The sequence below is a fragment of the Tachypleus tridentatus genome, chromosome 10, assembly GCF_004210375.1.
Source record: "Tachypleus tridentatus isolate NWPU-2018 chromosome 10, ASM421037v1, whole genome shotgun sequence".
NCBI classification, from domain to species: Eukaryota; Metazoa; Arthropoda; class Merostomata; order Xiphosura; family Limulidae; genus Tachypleus; species Tachypleus tridentatus.
This window is the reverse complement of record NC_134834.1, coordinates 9,789,941-9,809,874: the sequence shown is the minus strand read 5'-3', so window position 1 is coordinate 9,809,874 and position 19,934 is coordinate 9,789,941. Positions and strand designations below refer to the sequence as shown.

General features: G+C 41.1%; 1 pseudogene; it reads left to right on the top strand.

The window, feature by feature from the left end:
- Positions 1-19,934, top strand: part of LOC143227944 (voltage-dependent calcium channel type A subunit alpha-1-like) — a 56,047-nt pseudogene that overhangs the window by 17,065 nt on the left and 19,048 nt on the right.

Sequence of the window (19,934 nt, the reverse complement as noted above, 5' to 3'; positions counted from 1 at the left end):
AGCAGAGAGTACTTGTGTAACTATGGCTGGATAGAGCAGAGAGTACTTGTGTAACTATGGCTGGCTAGAGCAGAGAGTACTTGTGTAACTGTGGCTGGCTAGAGCAGAGAGTATCTGTGTAACTATGGTTGGCTAGAGCAGAGAGCACTTGTGTATCTATGACTGGCTAGAGCAGAGAGTACTTGTGTAACTATGGCTTGCTAGAGCAGAGAGTACTTGTGTAACTATGGCTGGATAGAGCAGAGAGTACTTGTGTAACTATGGCTGGCTAGAGCAGAGAGTACTTGTGTAACTATGGCTGGCTAGAACAGAGAGTACTTGTGTAACTATGGCTGGATAGAGCAGAGAGTACTTGTGTAACTATGGCTGGATAGAGCAGAGAGTACTTGTGTAACTATGGCTGGCTAGAGCAGAGAGTAGTTGTGTAACTATGGCTGGCTAGAGCAGAGAGTACTTGTGTAACTGTGGCTGGATAGAGCAGAGAGTACTTGTGTAACTATGGCTGGCTAGAGCAGAGAGTACTTCTGTAACTGTGGCTGGCTAGAGCAGAGAGTACTTGTGTATCTATGGCTGGCTAGAGCAGAGAGTACTTGTGTAACTATGGCTGGCTAGAGCAGAGAGTACTTGTGTAACTATGGCTGGATAGAGCAGAGAGTACTTGTGTAACTATGGCTGGCTAGAGCAGAGAGTACTTGTGTAACTGTGGCTGGCTAGAGCAGAGAGTATCTGTGTAACTATGGTTGGCTAGAGCAGAGAGCACTTGTGTATCTATGACTGGCTAGAGCAGAGAGTACTTGTGTAACTATGGCTGGCTAGAGCAGAGAGTACTTGTGTAACTATGGCTGGATAGAGCAGAGAGTACTTGTGTAACTATGGCTGGCTAGAGCAGAGAGTACTTGTGTAACTATGGCTGGCTAGAACAGAGAGTACTTGTGTAACTATGGCTGGATAGAGCAGAGAGTACTTGTGTAACTATGGCTGGATAGAGCAGAGAGTACTTGTGTAACTATGGCTGGCTAGAGCAGAGAGTACTTGTGTAACTATGGCTGGCTAGAACAGAGAGTACTTGTGTAACTATGGCTGGCTAGAGCAAAGAGTAATTGTGTAACTATGGCTGGCTAGAGCAGAGTACTTGTGTAACTATGGCTGGCAAGAGCAGAGAGTACTTGTGTAACTATGGCTGGCTAGAGCAGAGAGTACTTGTGTAACTATGGCTGGCTAGAGCAGACAGTACTTGTGTAACTATGGCTGGCTAGAGCAGAGAGTACTTGTGTAACTGTGGCTGGCTAGAGCAAAGAGTAATTGTGTAACTATGGCTGGCTAGAGCAGAGAGTACTTGTGTAACTATGGCTAGCTAGAGCAGAGAGTACTTGTGTAACTATGGCTGGCTAGAGCAGAGAGTACTTGTGTAACTATGGCTAGCTAAAGCAGGGAGTACTTGTGTAACTATGGCTGGATAGAGCAGAGAGTACTTGTGTAACTATGGCTGGCTAGAGCAGAGAGTACTTGTGTAACTATGGCTGGCTAGAACAGAGAGTACTTGTGTAACTATGGCTGGCTAGAGCAAAGAGTAATTGTGTAACTATGGCTGGCTAGAGCAAAGAGTACTTGTGTAACTGTGGCTAGCTAGAGCAGAGAGTACTTGTGTAACTATGGCTGGCTAGAGCAGAGAGTACCTGTGTAACTATGGCTGGCTAGAGCAGAGAGTACTTGTGTAACTGTGGCTGGCTAGAGCAGAGAGTACCTGTGTAACTATGGATGGCTAGAGCAGAGAGTACTTGTGTATCTATGACTGGCTAGAGCAGAGAGTACTTGTGTAACTATGGCTTGCTAGAGCAGAGAGTACTTGTGTAACTATGGCTGGATAGAGCAGAGAGTACTTGTGTAACTATGGCTGGCTAGAACAGAGAGTACTTGTGTAACTGTGGCTGGATAGAGCAGAGAGTACTTGTGTAACTATGGCTGGTTAGAGCAGAGAGTACTTGTGTAAGTATGGCTGGCTAGAGCAGAGAGTACTTGTGTAACTGTGACTTGCTAGAGCAGAGAGTACTTGTGTAACTATGGCTGCTAGAGCAGAGAGTACTTGTGTAACTATGGCTGGATAGAGCAGAGAGTACTTGTGTAACTGTGGCTGGATAAAGCAGAGAGTACTTGTGTAACTATGGCTGGCTAGAGCAGAGAGTACTTGTGTAACTATGGCTGGCTAGAGCAGAGAGTACTTGTGTAACTGTGGCTGGATAAAGCAGAGAGTACTTGTGTAACTATGGCTGGCTAGAGCAGAGAGTACTTGTGTAACTATGGCTGGCTAGAGCAGAGAGTACTTGTGTAACTGTGGCTGGCTAGAGCAGAGAGTACTTGTGTAACTGTGACTTGCTAGAGCAGAGAATACTTGTGTAACTGTGGCTGGATAGAGCAGAGAGTACTTGTGTAACTGTGGCTGGATAGAGCAGAGAGTACTTGTGTAACTATGGCTGGCTAGAGCAGAGAGTACTTCTGTAACTGTGGCTGGCTAGAGCAGAGAGTACTTGTGTATCTATGGCTGGCTAGAGCAGAGAGTACTTGTGTAACTATGGCTGGCTAGAGCAGAGAGTACTTGTGTAACTATGGCTGGATAGAGCAGAGAGTACTTGTGTAACTATGGCTGGCTAGAGCAGAGAGTACTTGTGTAACTGTGGCTGGCTAGAGCAGAGAGTATCTGTGTAACTATGGTTGGCTAGAGCAGAGAGCACTTGTGTATCTATGACTGGCTAGAGCAGAGAGTACTTGTGTAACTATGGCTGGCTAGAGCAGAGAGTACTTGTGTAACTATGGCTGGATAGAGCAGAGAGTACTTGTGTAACTATGGCTGGCTAGAGCAGAGAGTACTTGTGTAACTATGGCTGGCTAGAACAGAGAGTACTTGTGTAACTATGGCTGGATAGAGCAGAGAGTACTTGTGTAACTATGGCTGGATAGAGCAGAGAGTACTTGTGTAACTATGGCTGGCTAGAGCAGAGAGTAGTTGTGTAACTATGGCTGGCTAGAACAGAGAGTACTTGTGTAACTATGGCTGGCTAGAGCAAAGAGTAATTGTGTAACTATGGCTGGCTAGAGCAGAGAGTACTTGTGTAACTATGGCTGGCAAGAGTAAAGAGTACTTGTGTAACTATGGCTGGCTAGAGCAGAGAGTACTTGTGTAACTATGGCTGGCTAGAGCAGAGAGTACTTGTGTAACTATGGCTGGCTAGAGCAGAGAGTACTTGTGTAACTGTGACTGGCTAGAGCAAAGAGTAATTGTGTAACTATGGCTGGCTAGAGCAGAGAGTACTTGTGTAACTATGGCTAGCTAGAGCAGAGAGTACTTGTGTAACTATGGCTGGCTAGAGCAGAGAGTACCTGTGTAACTATGGCTGGCTAGAGCAGAGAGTACTTGTGTAACTGTGGCTGGCTAGAGCAGAGAGTACCTGTGTAACTATGGATGGCTAGAGCAGAGAGTACTTGTGTATCTATGACTGGCTAGAGCAGAGAGTACTTGTGTAACTATGGCTTGCTAGAGCAGAGAGTACTTGTGTAACTATGGCTGGATAGAGCAGAGAGTACTTGTGTAACTATGGCTGGCTAGAACAGAGAGTACTTGTGTAACTGTGGCTGGATAGAGCAGAGAGTACTTGTGTAACTATGGCTGGTTAGAGCAGAGAGTACTTGTGTAAGTATGGCTGGCTAGAGCAGAGAGTACTTGTGTAACTGTGACTTGCTAGAGCAGAGAGTACTTGTGTAACTATGGCTTGCTAGAGCAGAGAGTACTTGTGTAACTATGGCTGGATAGAGCAGAGAGTACTTGTGTAACTGTGGCTGGATAAAGCAGAGAGTACTTGTGTAACTATGGCTGGCTAGAGCAGAGAGTACTTGTGTAACTATGGCTGGCTAGAGCAGAGAGTACTTGTGTAACTGTGGCTGGATAAAGCAGAGAGTACTTATGTAACTGTGACTGGCTAGAGCAGAGAGTACTTGTGTAACTGTGGCTGGCTAGAGCAGAGAGTACTTGTGTAACTATGGCTAGCTAGAACAGAGAGTACTTGTGTAACTATGGCTGGCTAGAGCAGAGAGTACTTGTGTAACTATGGCTGGCTAGAGCAGAGAGTACTTGTGTAACTGTGGCTGGATAGAGCAGAGAGTACTTGTGTAACTATGGCTGGCTAGAGCAGAGAGTACTTCTGTAACTGTGGCTGGCTAGAGCAGAGAGTACTTGTGTATCTATGGCTGGCTAGAGCAGAGAGTACTTGTGTAACTATGGCTGGCTAGAGCAGAGAGTACTTGTGTAACTATGGCTGGATAGAGCAGAGAGTACTTGTGTAACTATGGCTGGCTAGAGCAGAGAGTACTTGTGTAACTGTGGCTGGCTAGAGCAGAGAGTATCTGTGTAACTATGGCTGGCTAGAGCAGAGAGCACTTGTGTATCTATGACTGGCTAGAGCAGAGAGTACTTGTGTAACTATGGCTTGCTAGAGCAGAGAGTACTTGTGTAACTATGGCTGGATAGAGCAGAGAGTACTTGTGTAACTATGGCTGGCTAGAGCAGAGAGTACTTGTGTAACTATGGCTGGCTAGAACAGAGAGTACTTGTGTAACTATGGCTGGATAGAGCAGAGAGTACTTGTGTAACTATGGCTGGATAGAGCAGAGAGTACTTGTGTAACTATGGCTGGCTAGAGCAGAGAGTAGTTGTGTAACTATGGCTGGCTAGAACAGAGAGTACTTGTGCAACTATGGCTGGCTAGAGCAAAGAGTAATTGTGTAACTATGGCTGGCTAGAGCAGAGAGTACTTGTGTAACTATGGCTGGCAAGAGTAAAGAGTACTTGTGTAACTATAGCTGGCTAGAGCAGAGAGTACTTGTGTAACTATGGCTGGCTAGAGCAGAGAGTACTTGTGTAACTATGGCTGGCTAGAGCAGAGAGTACTTGTGTAACTGTGACTGGCTAGAGCAAAGAGTAATTGTGTAACTATGGCTGGCTAGAGCAGAGAGTACTTGTGTAACTATGGCTAGCTAGAGCAGAGAGTACTTGTGTAACTATGGCTGGCTAGAGCAGAGAGTACTTGTGTAACTATGGCTAGCTAAAGCAGGGAGTACTTGTGTAACTATGGCTGGATAGAGCAGAGAGTACTTGTGTAACTATGGCTGGCTAGAGCAGAGAGTACTTGTGTAACTATGGCTGGCTAGAACAGAGAGTACTTGTGCAACTATGGCTGGCTAGAGCAAAGAGTAATTGTGTAACTATGGCTGGCTAGAGCAAAGAGTACTTGTGTAACTGTGGCTAGCTAGAGCAGAGAGTACTTGTGTAACTATGGCTGGCTAGAGCAGAGAGTACCTGTGTAACTATGGCTGGCTAGAGCAGAGAGTACTTGTGTAACTGTGGCTGGCTAGAGCAGAGAGTACCTGTGTAACTATGGATGGCTAGAGCAGAGAGTACTTGTGTATCTATGACTGGCTAGAGCAGAGAGTACTTGTGTAACTATGGCTTGCTAGAGCAGAGAGTACTTGTGTAACTATGGCTGGATAGAGCAGAGAGTACTTGTGTAACTATGGCTGGCTAGAACAGAGAGTACTTGTGTAACTGTGGCTGGATAGAGCAGAGAGTACTTGTGTAACTATGGCTGGTTAGAGCAGAGAGTACTTGTGTAAGTATGGCTGGCTAGAGCAGAGAGTACTTGTGTAACTGTGACTTGCTAGAGCAGAGAGTACTTGTGTAACTATGGCTAGCTAAAACAGAGAGTACTTGTGTAACTATGGCTGGCTAGAGCAGAGAGTACTTGTGTAACTGTGGCTGGATAGAGCAGAGAGTACTTGTGTAACTATGGCTGGCTAGAGCAGAGAGTACTTGTGTAACTATGGCTGGCTAGAGCGGAGAGTACTTGTGTAACTATGGCTGGCTAGAGCAGAGAGTACTTGTGTAACTGTGGCTGGATAAAGCAGAGAGTACTTGTGTAACTATGGCTGGCTAGAGCAGAGAGTACTTGTGTAACTGTGGCTGGATAGAGCAGAGAGTACTTGTGTAACTATGGCTGGCTAGAGCAGAGAGTACTTGTGTAACTGTGGCTGGATAAAGCAGAGAGTACTTGTGTAACTATGGCTGGCTAGAGCAGAGGGTACTTGTGTAACTATGGCTGGCTAGAGCAGAGAGTACTTGTGTAACTATGGCTGGATAAAGCAGAGAGTACTTGTGTAACTATGGCTGGATAAAGCAGAGAGTACTTGTGTAACTATGGCTGGCTAGAACAGAGAGTACTTGTGTAACTATGGCTGGATAGAGCAGAGAGTACTTGTGTAACTATGGCTGGCTAGAGCAGAGAGTACTTGTGTAACTATGACTGGCTAGAGCAGAGAGTACTTGTGTAACTATGGCTTGCTAGAGCAGAGAGTACTTGTGTAACTGTGGCTGGATAAAGCAGAGAGTACTTGTGTAACTATGGCTGGCTAGAGCAGAGAGTACTTGTGTAACTATGGCTGGCTAGAGCAGAGGGTACTTGTGTAACTATGGCTGGATAAAGCAGAGAGTACTTGTGTAACTATGGCTGGATAAAGCAGAGAGTACTTGTGTAACTATGGCTGGCTAGAGCAGAGAGTACTTGTGTAACTATGGCTGGATAGAGCAGAGAGTACTTGTGTAACTATGGCTGGCTAGAGCAGAGAGTACTTGTGTAACTGTAGCTGGCTAGAGCAGAGAGTACTTGTGTAACTATGGCTGGCTAGAGCAGAGAGTACTTGTGTAACTGTGGCTGGATAAAGCTGAGAGTACTTGTGTAACTATGGCTGGCTAGAGCAGAGATTACTTGTGTAACTGTGGCTGGCTAGAGCAGAGAGTACTTGTGTAACTATGACTGGCTAGAGCAGAGAGTACTTGTGTAACTATGGCTTGCTAGAGCAGAGAGTACTTGTGTAACTATGGCTGGATAGAGCAGAGAGTGCTTGTGTAACTGTGGCTGGATAAAGCAGAGAGTACTTGTGTAACTATGGCTGGCTAGAGCAGAGAGTACTTGTGTAACTATGGCTGGCTAGAGCAGAGAGTACTTGTGTAACTGTGGGTGGATAAAGCAGAGAGTACTTGTGTAACTATGGCTGGCTAGAGCAGAGAGTACTTGTGTAATTATGGCTGGCTAGAGCAGAGAGTACTTGTGTAACTGTGGCTGGATAAAGCAGAGATTACTTGTGTAACTGTGGCTGGCTAGAGCAGAGAGTACTTGTGTAACTATGGCAGGCTGTAGCAGAGAGTGCTTGTGTAACTATGCCTGGCTAGAGCAGAGAGTACTTGTGTAACTGTGACTGGCTAGAGCAGAGAGTACTTGTGTAACTATGGCTGGCTAGAGCAGAGAGTACTTGTGTAACTGTGGCTGGCTAGAGCAGAGAGTACTTGTGTAACTGTGGCTGGATAAAGCAGAGAGTACTTATGTAACTGTGACTGGCTAGAGCAGAGAGTACTTGTGTAACTGTGACTGGCTAGAGCAGAGAGTACTTGTGTAACTGTGACTGGCTAGAGCAGAGAGTACTTGTGTAACTATGGCTAGCTAGAACAGAGAGTACTTGTGTAACTGTGGCTGGCTAGAGCAGAGAGTACTTGTGTAACTGTGACTGGCTGGAGCAGAGAGTACTTGTGTAACTATGGCTAGCTAGAACAGAGAATACTTGTGTAACTGTGGCTTGATAAAGCAGAGAGTACTTGTGTAACTATGGCTGGCTAGAGCAGAGAGTACTTGTGTAACTGTGGCTGGATAAAGCAGAGAGATCTTGTGTAACTGTGGCTGGCTAGAGCAGAGAGTACTTGTGTAACTATGGCTGGCTAGAGCAGAGACTACTTGTGTAACTATGGCTGGCTAGAGCAGAGAGTACTTGTGTAACTATGGCTGGCTAGAGCAGAGAGTACTTGTTTAACTATGGCTAGCTAGAGCAGAGAGTACTTGTGTAACTATGGCTGGCTAGAGCAGAGAGTACTTGTGTAACTATGGCTGGCTAGAGCAGAGAGTACTTGTTTAACTATGGCTAGCTAGAGCAGAGAGTACTTGTGTAACTATGGCTGGCTGGAGCAGAGAGTACTTGTGTAACTGTGGCTGGATAAAGCAGAGAGATTTTGTGTAACTGTGGCTGGCTAGAGCAGAGAGTACTTGTGTAACTATGGCTGGCTAGAGCAGAGAGTACTTGTGTAACTATGGCTGGCTAGAGCAGAGAGTACTTGTGTAACTATGGCTGGCTAGAGCAGAGAGTACTTGTTTAACTATGGCTAGCTAGAGCAGAGAGTACATGTGTAACTGTGGCTGGATAGAGCAGAGAGTACTTGTGTAACTATGGCTGGCTAGAGCAAAGAGTACTTGTGTAACTATGGCTGGCTAGAGCAGAGAGTACTTGTGTAACTATGGCTGGCTAGAGCAGAGAGTACTTGTTTATCTATGGCTAGCTAGAGCAGAGAGTACTTGTTTATCTATGGCTAGCTAGAGCAGAGAGTACTTGTGTAACTATGGCTGGATAGAGCAGAGAGTACTTGTGTAACATTACACAGATATGCAGTTCATAACAATAGTGACACAATAAATACAATACGTTGACGTAGGTGAACAATAAGTAACATATGTTGGTTCAGGATGATAATACATATAATATACTAACACTTAAAACTACGTAACATTTGTTGACAGCCAGTGAATGTTTAATAGCCCTAAATACACCTCTAAAGTTCGTCATTGTTTCCTGTAGGAGAAATAGTTATGGTAGGAGATCAAGAGGTTCCTTGTTACGAAACGTCAGACCCTAAAACTGCCCCTCCTGGCGCCTATACTTGTGACGTTTCGTTAGCTGTTTGTAGAGAGAAGTGGACAGGCCCCAACTTTGGTATTAGCAACTTTGATAACATCTTCTTCGCCATGCTTACAGTGTTTCAGTGTGTAACACAGGAAGGTTGGACTTCAATGTTATACTGGGTAAGAAACTGGTGTTGTTTTCACTTTTTTTGTACTGTTATAATACATATCTCACTTAACGCTGTAGCTTTTTGGATCAAAGTTGAAAATATCCCAGTAATTAGTGCAGATAATTTTCTTTCTTATAGATTAAAATGCATTATTTGGTCAATTTCGTACACTCTCTGTTAACGACATTTTCGGTCGTAAACCTAATAATATCTCATAAATATAAATATTTTATATTTCATCTAGACAAACGATGCATTAGGAAGCACTTTCAACTGGATCTATTTTGTTCCTCTTATCATTATCGGGTCATTTTTCATGCTCAACTTGGTTCTTGGGGTTCTGAGTGGGTAAGTGAAACATTAATAACTAACTTACTTTTTGTGGTCATGAGTGACCCTCTTATCGTTTCCCAATAACATTTGTTATTTATTACTATTTTCACACTAATTGGACTGTACACTGACAAGCATAATAGGAGGGACGGCCTCTTGCACGTTCTTTGTTTAGTACTAAACTTCTCTAGCACGTTAGCCAATCAACATATCAACGGTCGTCTCGTGCGTTTTGATATTTCCAGTGATTATGTGTAACTTCACAATGTGGATGAAGTCGTATCTTGATGATTGTTAACGTGTTAGTCTGCGAGTTAAATTCTAGGACTTAGCGATTAATTGTGATGTTGTTATATCAATGAAAATGTTTCATATTTGGGCTTAACTCCGATAACGTTACAATAGTTGTTGTCAAACACTTAGATAATACAATTAGCGTCTTAACGAACATTATCTCAAGCAGGCCTGAAGAATTCTGGCACTGTGCGAAAGTCCTCGTCAGCACTGGAAGTAGAAGACATAGTGGGGTTGTTGTATTTTATTATACATTTTCCGTATAAAATGTTATGAGTGACAGCCATGTGTTTTTATTTAGCGTTTTCTGGGGCCACTGAATAATAAAAACAAACCTTTTCTTCTAACAGGCACGATAATTTACGAGCTGACCTTGTCTAGATCTTAAAACAATTTCAGTGGATGAACACATCACGCTTAGGTCTTATTGGCTCCAATACACTTGATTTATTCGGCGTTCTTAAATGTACGTGTATCTATTTTTCATTCGAGTCAGCAACTGTGTTATAATAGAGCCTTGCATCCAACAAGGACAAGTGACTTAATAAAGTACAGACAATGTTTCCAGTGACGAAAAACGGTCATTCTGTCTGAGTAAATAATACAGCTAACAACGTGGCTTACGTACTGTATATACGGGATTTTACTGTGTATGCGAATACATTGTATTGGTCCTTAATTGTTTTTAACATGCAAAATATACATTGCAGTATGTTTGAACATTATATAAACTGGGCGTTTATGTTCCTTCCATGATTTGGTATGAACTGAAATCTTCGTTTGGTTTTCTTTAAACGCAGCTGGTGTATAACTTGGAAACCTAAAATAAAGACCAATAAATGTTTTCTTATAATAAACTTCACGTTCAAATCTACCATCACAATTGTGTACACGTATCCAGAGAAGTGAGTTTAAGAACTTATTGACGTCTTACAGAAAGTTTCGTACCTTTACGTCTGTTGTTTGAATAGCAAAGAACTGAGAAACATGAAGTGTGTTCCTAAGAATAGCAAAGTATTATCTATATACCTTTGTAACAAAGAAAATTATTAGTTAAAGAAAGAGCCAATCCTGATGTCAGTTACATCATCAGTTCGGTTATCATGAATACCATTAAACAGAAAGGTGATTCCTTAGTTGCAAATATTCATGAGTTTCAAAATGGCGGATTTTGGAAGTGTAACTAAATTATCGCTGAGAACTGAGCTTGCACGTGACAATGTTGTTCCTTCAAAAGGAATTTTAGAATAAAAATAGACAAAAAATCAGTATAAGTTCCAATTTTTGGAACTATAGGTCTTAATAAATAGCGCCCCCAAGTGGCACAGTGGGATCTTGGCGCTATAAGCCGGGTTTTGATACCGTGATGGGCAAATCACCGATAGTTCATTGTGTAGTTCATTACACTATGTAACAAAATTTTTGCTTTTTCTTGTTCCTGGGCAAAAAGTGTTATTTCCCAATTGGTTATGCCTAAAGTAAATGGAAAAGACCTAATCAAACTTTGCTTTTGTTACCTGGGTAATGAAATTTTCAAATTTATCCATTTTTCCAGAACATTCCAGGTAGATTCAGTGGTGAGTAGCTGATAGAAAATTTTCTCGAACTTACAAGAACTTTCTAGAATGTTGTAGAACGTACGAGTATTTTCAAGAACCTTTTAGAATTTTCTAGAACTTTCCTTACTAATATATATACAGGGGCTCACCACTCACCACTTCAGTTTAATTATAGCTGGCTAAGTGAACACATAGATCTATGCAAGGAGGCTTTACCAAGTTTCCCTGTCATCTTTACCTTTGGGGCAGCAGGGACACCGCAGCGCACTACAACAGGAAGCACTGGCCATAACGGACCGAGTTCTCTGTGGAGAGGCACAATGTCAAGTGTGAGCCACTAGTGGACCTCCAGAAGGTGTTGTTCCCACCATTGCACATAAAATTGGGTCTTATGAAACAATTTGTTACAGCTCCTGATAAGGAATCTACAGCTTTCAAGTACCTTCGAGACTTCTTCCCTAAGCTGTATGAGGCAAAGGTCAAAGCTGGTGTCTTCGTTGGACCACAAATAAAGAAGATCCTGGAGTGCACAGACTTCCCCAAGAAGCTCAGTAGGAAGGAAAAAAAGCTTGGGGCAGCTTTGTCGCAGTGGTTCGGGGCTTCTTGGGCAATCACAAGGCCGAAAATTATGTGGAACTGTTTGAGGTTCTGGTGAAGAACTACGTCAAAATGGGCTGCAGGATGTCCCTGAAAGTCCATATCCTAGGACGCTTATCTTGATAAATTCAAGGAGAACATGGGAGCATACTCAGAGGAGCAAGGCGGGCGTTTTTTACCAAGATACACTGGACTTTGAATGCTGCTACCAAGGAGCGTATAACAAACACATGATGGGAGACTGTATTTGGGGGCTGATACGTGAAAGTGATTTACATTACAGTCGCAAATCTCGAAAAACTACTCACTTCTAAACATTTTTGTATAACTTTAGTATAAATACATGTAAATCTTGATCCATATGTTGTTTTATTCAGACCTTATGTAAATGAAAATGTGCAAATTTGTCCGTTTTTACATAGAAAATAGGTGAATTTCTAAATTTGATTATCCAGGTCACAGAAGCAAAGTTTGAAGGGAATAATGGCCATTTCTTGTACTTTTACAACATAAGCAAATAACACACACTATTCATGAACAAAATTGTGTTACATAGTGTTATGTAACCTAGTATATTCCTTATAAAACAAACCTGCAGTGAGAAAATATCCTAACGGTGAGAATGAAGCCACTTTATCAAAATAAACAGACCTGGTTAAAGTTTAGACCATAAATATAGGAGTATAAAAACATTGCTACTGAATGATACGTTCTGTACTATAAATATAACAATAACTGAGCAATTAAAATTATTATTAACTTAACCAAAATGTAATTATCTACTTTCTGTTTTCTATTGAATATTTTTATATTCAAATTTGTGACCATAATAAACCATAGAAAAAAGAACCATATAATCCATAGCGCTGGTGGTGTTTTAGACGGTTACATACCATAATTATAACTGTTAATATCTGTATCATACCATACTATAAATAGTTCAATTTTTTATAGGCTTAATTACCAAATGAAATACAATGTTATACTATGTGCAATGAATTTTTTATTTATTTATCTTGTTTTAAGTTTTTTGGTGATTTCGTTAACGTTTGTTATTCGCAGTGAATTTGCCAAAGAGAGAGAAAGGGTTGAAAATCGACAAGCGTTTTTGAAACTTAGACGGGAACAACAACTGGAGAGAGAACTGAATGGTTACGTTGAATGGATATGTAAAGCAGGTATTTTAATTAATTATTTTTGTAGTTGCTGATTAATTCGGCCCGGCATGGCCAGATGGGTTAAGGCGTTCGACTCGTAATCTGAGGGTCGCGGGTTCGAATCCCCGTCACGCCAAACATGCTCGCCCTTTCAGCCGTGGGGGCGTTATAATGTGACGATCAATCCCACTATTCGTTGGTAAAAGTGTAGCCCAAGAGTTGGGGTTAGATGATGATGACCAGCTACCTCCTCTCTAGCCTTACACTGCTAAATTAGGGACCGCTAACGCAGATAGCCCTCGTGAAATTCTGAACAAACCAAACTTAAGCTACATTCGTTTTGAACCACATATAATCACCCTGTATTTAACATTTTCTGGACAACTTTTGCTGATTTCTTATTGGTTACTTTTAAGTCGTGGTCTCGTGGTTTAACACAGCTTCACAGAACTTTATTTTGTTTACTTTTTTTACTGTGTGGCTTAGCTTGTTTGTATGTTTGTTTTGAATTTCGCACAAAGCTACTCGAGGGCTATCAGTGCTAGCCGTCCCTAATTTAGCAGTGTAAGACTAGAGGGAAGGCAGCTAGTCATCACCACCCACCGCCAACTCTTGGGCTACTCTTTTACCAACGAATAGTGGGATTGACCGTCACATAATAACACCCCCACGGCTGAAAGAACGAGCATGTTTGACGCGACAGGGATGCGAACCCGCGACCCTCAGATTACGAGTCGCACGCCTTAACACGCTTGGCCATGCCGGGCCCATAGTGTAGCTTAGCGAAAAATAATAATAAAAAAATTATTTGTCGAAATAAGGCGACACCTACTTCTTGGAATGTGAAGAACCAGCCTTACTGAACCATCCTACTTTAGTCACGTGAAATAAGAAGGGTTCATCGACTCCTCTCGTCTAGACAGTTAAATGTTACCAAAACTTAAACCAAATAGTAAAAAATTGTATTGGATTTTTCTGTGTAACGTGTCTAAGTAAGTTTTCGAATATTTATGGATTTTTCTGATGTTAAAATAAATATAACATACCTTGTCAAATAACGCTCACCATGATTGCTTCAGGTTGATTAAACTGGCCAATCAGAAACTCCGTATCAAAAGTTTGTTTTTCTCTTCAAGAACATGCCAGTTGGATCATAAATTAATAAAAAATTGTAAGTTAAGTGATCTAATTAAGTCAGACACTACTGAGTTTTACCGCTAACTATATTTACAATACATCACTATGCATATTTAGGTTATATTTACGAGCTAAGTATCCACGTGCGATTCTAAGTCGCATGAAATTTTAAACCCCACCACCTTCAAGCACAGTCGTAATTGTTATTTATTCATTTGATGCGGTGTGAGACTGCGCAAAGAGTTACAAAAGACTGTAATAATAATGTGGTCCAACAGTACACGTGTTTAAGGTACGGATCTACGAGGGCTGTTCAAAAAATACGCGGACTGACGTCATAAAACAAAATGTACTTTATTTAGAAGTTACAGGTCTGGGACCCCTTCAAAGTACTCTCCTCCCCAACGCACACACTTATCCCAACAGTGTTTCCACTTGTTGAAACAGTCCTGGTAGGCTTCTTTTGTAATGTCGTCCAGCTCCTTCGTCGCATTTGCCTTAATCTCGGGAATCGTCTCAAATCTTCTTCCTTTCAAGGGTCTTTTGAGTTTGGGAACAAGAAAAAATCGCAATGAGCAAGGTCAGGTGAGTGGGAGGGGTGGGGAAGAACAGTGATCGAGTGTTTGGCCAAAATCTCACGAGTTCTGAGGGCTGAATTTCGCAGCAACGCGGTGCATCTTCAATTTTTCGGTCAAAATCTCGTAACAAGATCCAACTGATATCCCACACTCTTCAGCAAGCTTCCTGACAGTCAGACGTCGATTTGCCCGCATCAAGGTGTTGATTTTGTCGACTTGTGGGTCGTCAGTTGACGTGGAAGGACGTCCATGACGCTCATCATCTTCAATGGACTGTCGACCATCCTTAAAACGTTCATGCCACTTGAAACATGCCGTACGCTTTATAGCAACATCACCGTAAGCCGTGTTAAGCATAGCAAAAGTTTCAGTCGCAGATTTTCCAAGTTTAACACAAAATTTCACAGCAAGTCGTTGCTCCTTCAGGTCATTCATTCTGAAATCCGCCAAACGAAAAAATCGCACTTCACTTAAAACCGCGTAGCTAATACACAAATGAAGATATCTGCAATCGAAATGGCGTCGTAATCAGCTGATCTGTGCGAACCTAGCGACACCAAGTGGATTCCTCTGGAACCAACTGGAGCCGCGCAATTCAAACAGTCCGCGTATTTTTTGAACAGATTTCGTATATTAGCAATCGTTACATGCATTACGTAATAATATCATTGAACTACATGAGGATTGTAGAAAAAGTGAAACCTGAAATTTACGCACTTTTTTATGACCAAATAAATGTCTGTTATGTCCTCCTGATGCAGGCCCAGTGGACTTGTGGCTTGATTGACTATTTTAACACGTGTTAAGTCCTCGTGATGCAGGCCCAATGGGCTTGTGGCTTGATTGACTATATTAACATGTGTTAAATCCTCCTGATGCAGGTCCAATGAACTCGTGCCTTGATTGATTGCATTAACATGCGTTAAGTCCTCCTGATGCATGTCCAATGGACTCGTGCCTTGATTGATTGCATTAACATGCGTTAAGTTCTTCTGATGCATGTTCAGTGGACTTGTCTTAATTGATTGCATTAACATGCGTTAAGTCCTGATGCAGGCCAAATGGACACGTGCCTTGATTGATTGCATTAACATGCGTTTAGTTCTCGTGATGCAGGTCCAATGCACTTATGCCTTGATTGACTACATTAAGATGCGTTAAGTCCTCCTGATGCAGGTCCAATGGACTAGTGCCTTGATCGATTAAATAAGTATCCATCAAGTTCTGCTGATGTTGTTCCAGTAAACTAGTCTCTTAGTAACAGTTTGTAATCATCTCCATCAGATTAAATACGAACGACAATATAAGTAGTTCCAAGAGCAGTGCATGACCAAGATGAATGCTCTGTTTTATACTGAATGAATGCTCTGTTTTATACTGACTCGAAGTGTAATCTGGAGTCCGTTGCTGTTTCAAGCGCCAGGCAGTGTGAGTTTTCCACTTTCCTGAAGGGTTTTGAAGGGATAACTATTCAAAATGTTAAGCTGTTGGTTTTATTTCGTTCATCCCTCGATTTGACAATGGTAAGTCTACGAACTTACGACGCTAAAATCTAGAGTTCGATTCTCCGCGTTGGACAAAGCAGATACGTTTTTCAGCCATAAAAATATCACAGCAGTATTTTATTGGCTTATATATTAACTTCATTCCAGTAACTTGCGTTGTTTAACTGTTGTATTCTTTTTGACGTCCTATAAAACGAAACGAACTTGTCAGGGGTTTAGTTTAGAGAGACAGAGGTTTGATGAATTCTCTCCCCAACAAGGGAGGTCAGGAACGTTGTAGATCCTCCTTGTCCCCGCTCATGGAAGATTATTTACTTTTACGTTTTCCTGTATTTTGATTTGACTTGTTTAAGGTGACGAAGTGAGGCAGTATGAAAAGGAGAGTGAGACACGAGGGAAGTAGGCCAGGCCGGGGCCCGTAGTCCGAACAGCAGGAGAGACGAAACAATATAAACTAAAACGGCATGATTATGGGCCGGATATTGCCTTGACTGGGATCTTAAGATCCAATGCCTGATATTTGGATATGGGGCGAAACGGGAGTGCTACACGTTTCTCAGTAACGTTTTAAAGACATTACAACCAAACGGTAGTGCTATACGTTTCTCAGTAACGTTTTAAATACAGTACAACGAAACGGTAGTGCTATACGTTTCTCAGTAACGTTTTAAATACAGTACAATGAAACGGTAGTGCTATACGTTTCTCAGTAACGTTTTAAAGACAGTACAATGAAACGGCAGTGCTATACGTTTCTCAGTAACGTTTTAAAGACATTACAACGAAACGGTAGTGCTATACGTTTCTCAGTAACGTTTTAAAGACATTACAACGAAACGGTAGTGCTATTCGTTTTTCAGTAACGTTTTAAAGATAGTACAACGAAACGGTAGTGCTATACGTTTCTCAGGACCGTTTTAAAGACAGTACAACGAAACGGTAGTGCTATACGTTTCTCAGTAACGTTTTAAAGATAGTACAACGAAATGGTAGTGCTATACGTTTCTCAGGACCGTTTTAAAGACATTACAACGAAACGGTAGTGCTATACGTTTCTCAGTAACGTTTTAAAGACAGTACAACGAAACGGTAAAGCTAGTCCGGTTTCTGATAAAAGGTACTTTCTTTAAGATTTATTAACAACAAATGTTTAAACCTTGAATAGAATGAGAAGTTTCTGCAGTAATCCTCATTGGGTAATAAAAAATGTGTAAACTTGCCTGCGGTGTTAGTACCATGTGCGCATCTTCCAGTTTTCCTTACATCTGTGAAGACGGTTTAATAACTTGTGTTTGTTTACTTTTCCAGAAGAAGTAATATTAGCAGAAGAAGGAACTACAGAAGAAGAGAAGTTGCACATTATTGAAGGTGGGTTTGTTTCAATCTTCTGCTGTTATTGTGTATCCAAAGATTTTCTAGTGGATCAAAACTATGGTAGCCATGTTTGTTTTCGAGTTTCTGACCATTGGACATTATCTTGTGGTTAGGGCGCTCGACTCTTAATCTGCGGGTTCGAATCCTTGTCACCGAGTAATGCTAGCCCTTTCATCCATTCAATCCCACTATTCGTTGATAAAAGAGTAGTCCAGAAAGTTGGCGATAGGTGGGGTTGATTGGCTGCTTTCCCTCTAACCTATCGCTGCTAATTTAAAAATGGCTGACCGTCAAGTAACTTTGCCTTAATTCATAAACAAATTGTTCTGACGACCGAGAGAGTACTGAACCATAATTTTGAACTGCACAGTGCGTACTCTAAACAAATAGATGCGTTTCTTCTAGTGCTCTTTAAAGGTTTAAAATGAAAATTAAATAAACTCTGAAGTTAACATAATCACAAAGATAAACATGGAATTTCAAACCTACCCTAATTTTGAGATTTGAAACTGTTAACCCTAAAAATATCTAAGCTACCATAATTTTGAGATTTGAAACTGTTAACCCTAAAAATATCTAAGCTACCATAATTTTGAGATTTGAAACTGTTAACCCTAAAAATATCTAACCTACCTTAATTTTGAGAGTTGAAACTGTTAACCCTAAAAAATATCTAACCTACCATAATTTTGAGATTTGAAACTGTTAATCCTAAAAATATCTATGGTGTCCAAATTTTGTTCTCTTTTTAAACACATTTTTCTAAACTATTTATGAGCCCAGAGGATGCCTCCTGGTGACACAGCAGTGAGGCTGAGGTTGCCTCCTAGTGACACAGCAGTGAGGCTGAGGATGCCTCCTGATGACAGGCTGTAGATTTGTCGTGTAGATTTGAACTTAATAACAAACAAAACAAATTTCTTGTAGTTCGATGAAATCGCCATTAAAAGGTTAATGATAATATATGAGTAAAAAATAAAAAATGACCACAGTTAATCCATTTAAATAATACTGAAGTTCTTTATGAATTTTACATAAAACATATTTATCTGATCCAATTCTCTGGTCACATTTTTACACTGAGTGTCAAATCAGTAGGTAGACCACACTTGTATTGAACGGTATGCAAACAAGTCCATAAGTTGAAGGTGTTACGTCTTACAATTTATCTTGGACGAGTTTCCGATTTATTATGTTACGATTTCAAATCGTCCCGACATGGCCAGGTGGTTAAGGCACTCGACTCGTAATCCGAGGATTCGAATTCCTCTCACACCAAACATTCTCGCCCTTCAGCCGTGAAGGAGTTATAATGTTACGGTCAATCCCACTATTCGTTCTTACAAAAGTAGCCCAAGAGTTGGCGATGGATGATGATGACCAACTGCCTTCCCTCTAGTCTTACACTGCTAAATTAGGGACGGCTAACGCAAATAGCCCTCCTGTAGCTTTGCGCGAAATTCAAAACAAACAAACGATTTCAAGTAGCCGGGAATTTTAATTTTAATTTAGAAGATAATTGAATGTCAATGTTTATCAAATCTACGATATTTGCCAACGAGATTGATACATGCAGTTTTCTTTCTTAACGCAAATGTATTTTAATATACAAACAACAATACAATTTATAATAACAGTTATTACAAATATTGGTTTATATACAAAAGTTTTACAAACAATACCTAGTATTATATCTGGTCTGGAACTGAATATCTTATGCATGATCCAGACTTACAATGAGTAAATTCATTTTGACTTTACACCGTTACACGCTAGTAAGCTTGGTTGGCTTCACGCCGTTTACAAGCTGACTTTTTACCAACGAAGCTATTAGATATCCTTGTAGATATACTAACGTCCGAAGTTAATTCACTGAAGTCTGTAATGTTGAAAATCTTTAAACGTTCCTAGTCAAAAATCTGTAGTCTTCCTGTTAGTTAGCGTTTATCACAGTTATAGCTTCTGAGACATGTACTATACTGACTGAATGAGACATGTACTATACTGACTGAATGAGACATGCACTATACTGACTGAATGAGACATGTACTATGCTGACTGTATGAGACATGTACTATACTGACTGTATGAGACATGTACTATACTGACTGAATGAGACATGTACTATGCTGACTGTATGAGACATGTACTATACTGACTGTATGAGACATGTACTATACTGACTGTATGAGACTTGTACTATACTGACTGTAGCGATGAAACAATATTCTCTTCTGTCTATTGAAGCGTCTATTTAAAAACTCATTAGGCGAGATTTTGAAATGTTCAATGATATTCGAAGACATGCTAGTATTTTCTCAGAATGACTTATTGATTCTTACTCTCGAGAATGTTCTACAAATTTAGAGCGCAGACGAGAGTTGCGCAATACACTTTTAACAATATACGTTACATGCATCGAACTGAAACAAACGCAGATAGTGAAATAAATGCATAACAATAAA